We start from the raw sequence: 3,729 nt of genomic DNA on the forward strand, positions 1-3,729 counted from the left end.
TCACTCGAGCACGATTTCTTCTAATTAAGGTGGCCTGATGGTAGAAACTGGTGTTCTTGTCTCCATCTTGAATCCATTCCTTTCTAGATTTCTGGAACCAAAACACCTCTTCTTCTTTGAGGATATAGTTGAGATCATTGAGGAGGTCGGTTTCGAGTTTGATTAGTCCCCTATCCAAGCCAAACCTAGGGGACGCTTGGATTCCCGCAATTCTAGCTTGAATATTCTTTTTCCTGTAAAAAATATTACCGAAGGTCTTGTGATTCCAATCTTTGGAGAGTTTGGCTACTCTGTCAATAGCCCCAGGAATGTCAAAAGGGTGCGTATTCCAAGCTTGATGCCAAATGTCCCGATAGTCTTCTCTTAAAAGCCAGGCTGCTTCAAAACGGAAAGGCCTATCTTTTCTTGAAGGCGGAGAGATGGCGGTGCTAGAAAACTGAATTGGATGATGGTCAGAATGGGTACAAGGTAGGACATGCGCTTTCCCCTCCGGGAAGGAGAGTTGGTATTCCATATTCCAAAGTACTCTATCCAATTTCCTTCGAAGGGTGATCCTATCACCCAATTTTCTGTACCACGAAAACCTGGGTCCAGAGCTGCTAAGATCCATGAGCCCACATTTATTGATAGCTTCCAAGAATCTATCCACAGCATTCGGGATGATGTCGTCATTCCCCCATTGATCAGTATGGCCTGTGATATCATTAAAGTCTCCTAACATGATCCAAGGGTCTTGGAAAGAGCTAGAGTATAACCTGCAATCATGCCAAAAAACCTCTTTTGCCCTAAGGTTAGGCCGAACATAAGCAAAGGAAAATCTAATGCACTTACCATCCCCGCGGGTGATTGTGGTATGGATGGTTTGGGAGTTGTGGCCCACCACCGAAAGCGGGATCCGGTCTTTATTCCAAACGAGAAGAAGGCCCCCCGCAAATCCAATAGGGTCCACCATAAAGGATGAATTGAACCCCAGCTTGTCAGCCATTTTTAATAAACTGTCCGCAGCTTTTGTTTTTGTTTCCAAAAAACAAACTGCACACACATCGGGGGATTTCATAATCTCCCTGGCATGCCGCCTCGTGCCACCGCTTTTAACACCCCTGCAATTCCAAGAAACTAAAATCATTGGGAACCAACGGGGATGGGGGAAACAAGGTTACCGCTTTCCTCCGGTGCGCAATTCAGGTCCATAGCTTGACCATTGATCATGGCCGGCTGTCCAAAGACAAAAGTACCCGGACCATTGTTGGAAACCTTCGAAGTAGACGAAGTGATGGCGACAGTCTGAGGATTCTGCCTGGTCACTACCTTACTTCCTTTACCGCCATTTCCTTTTTGGTTGGTTGGCTTCTACTGCCTTAGTAGACTGATTTTTTTTCCCCCCGTTATCCTTCCTTACCTCGCCCCTCTGCGTTACAACTGAACTAGTATTGTTCGCCTGAGGTGAAGTTTGTAATTTTCCTCCCTTTTCCTGCATCACGAAATTGAAGTGAGCAGGCGACACAAAGAGAGGAGATGACGACTTACCTGCGTCTTCTCTTGGAGAAACTTCTTTGTCTTGATCCTCGGTTGTCGGGTTACCACCGGTTTTGTCAAAGGAATGGGCCGCCGGTTCAGCAAGAGCGACAAACTGGTTGCCTGAGACAGTCATCTGTTTACCCTTTGACGGCACCTTGACCGTATCTTTTTTATTATGTTTCCCCTGTTTAGCGTTCCTATTGGGTGTTTTCTTGTACTCCGCGATCATCCAATGACCATATCGCTTTAACTCAGCCGGTTTCGGGTCTACAGCAGCGTCGGTTGCCGGAACTTCCATGGGAGTAGAATCTTGTTCAGTGGGTGGGTTGGATTCCACCGGAGTTTGTTTCGGGCAATCGCTTGACCGGTGGCCGACTTCACCACAGTCGAAACATATGGTATGAAGACCTTCGAACTCTATACGCTGAATCCAATCCTCCACAATAATCATGGATGCCAGTGGTTTTTTTAGATCAATCTCCACTGCCGCCCTCGCAAAACGCCCCTTTTCAATGCCAGAGGTTGTTCTATCAAGCTTTAGAGGGGTGCCTACCGATTCAAGAATCTCTTTGATCGCATCATCTTGGAAACACTCGACCGGTAGCCCTGGTAGACGTACCCAAACTGCTATCTTCTAGATGGTTGCCTTTGCCGGATCAAATCTGGGAGTCCATCGTTGCGGAACAACATAATGATCGAAGACCTTGTATGGGCCGCTAACCAGAGTCTTGAAGCAATCTTTGCATTGTCAAAACGAGCGGTGAACCAGTTGAAGCCGAGATCAATCAGTACAAACTTCCCCTCTAAGTTCCAGATCTTGGTAAGGCGATTGAGCAGCACACTAAAAGAGATTCGTTTGACCAAGAATTTGAGCGTGAGGGCATTCTTCCAGGGTTGCATGAGTTCCTTGCGGAACTCCTTGGAAAACTTTACAACAGGGAGTCCCAAAGGGTTGGCCGGAGTAACAACTTCTCTTTCAAGATCCGCCAGAAGTTCCTCGTTGAACCATTCGGAGTGTTCAGCATCCTCCATGGTGTCATCTCCGAAGGTCGGTGTGGAAGCAACAGCGTCCGCGAAGGATCGTTTTGTCGAACGGAATTTCTTGAAGGCTCTAGCCGGTTCACCATCCGACGGATGGCCAGTTGCCGGCGGAGGAGCCACTGGGCTTTGCATGGGAAAGGAAGGCGCGAGAGAAGTGGATCGCGCCAAAGCTACCTAAAATAGATCAAACGGTCAGAAAGGGTAGAGAGCCTTTTTTCCAAATTACATGATTCTTGAAAGCAATATCTTTTTGCCAATTCGAACAGAAAACAGAAAAGCGTTAGTGAAGACAATTAATTCATAGTAATTAATGAATAAAAATATTATTATTACCACGTTAAATGGTAAAAAAAAAAAAAAAAAAAAAAAATTTGGTGAAAATTTTTGGTCTCTTTGATTTATTTTTTTCTTTTTTCTTTTTTTAGTGACGAAGAAAATTTATTGATCAACTTGGTTGGAGTTACCCCAAAATAAAGTGCACCATAAACACTAAGATATGGAATAATCTGACTATGTTTGATAAAGTTAGCTGAAAACTGAAAAGTAGTTAAAATTAAAAAGTTATAAGTTAGAAATTGAAAATTGAAAAGTGATTAAGCTAACTGATTACGCAAGTGTCTGCGCTTATGGGCCGACAAAATAATACTAATGCCATAGAATTCTTGGTTTCCATATGCAACCAATCATTATTGTATGGACCATGGTCCACACAAGTTATGTGGACCATATTTTGTTTACGGTAAAATAATATACATTTAGTACAAAAATAATGTACATTCAATACCAAAATAATGTACATTATATTCAGGAGATGGACATTATTTTTGTTCTGAGTGTACATTATATTGTATAATGTACATTTAGTACAAAAATAATGTACAGTTAGTATATTAAAAATGTACATTTTATTATAGTTCACATAACATTGTATGGACCATGGTCCATACAATAATTTGCCATATGGCAACGCTTACTAAGAGAAAGCAAGCACAAGTGCTGCTCATTTAGGAAAGACCATTAGCACAAGAATTTCATGAGAATTCGTAGTGTTTTTATAGAGTTAATCAATATTTTAATTCCTTAATTATTTTCTAACTCTCAATGTAGTTTTTAATTTTTAATTTTAATCAATTTAATTTTCGAATTATTTAAAATTTCATTAATTAAATC

This window comes from Ipomoea nil, unplaced genomic scaffold (genome assembly GCF_001879475.1).
Source record: "Ipomoea nil cultivar Tokyo-kokei standard unplaced genomic scaffold, Asagao_1.1 scaffold0900, whole genome shotgun sequence".
NCBI lineage: Eukaryota > Viridiplantae > Streptophyta > Magnoliopsida > Solanales > Convolvulaceae > Ipomoea > Ipomoea nil.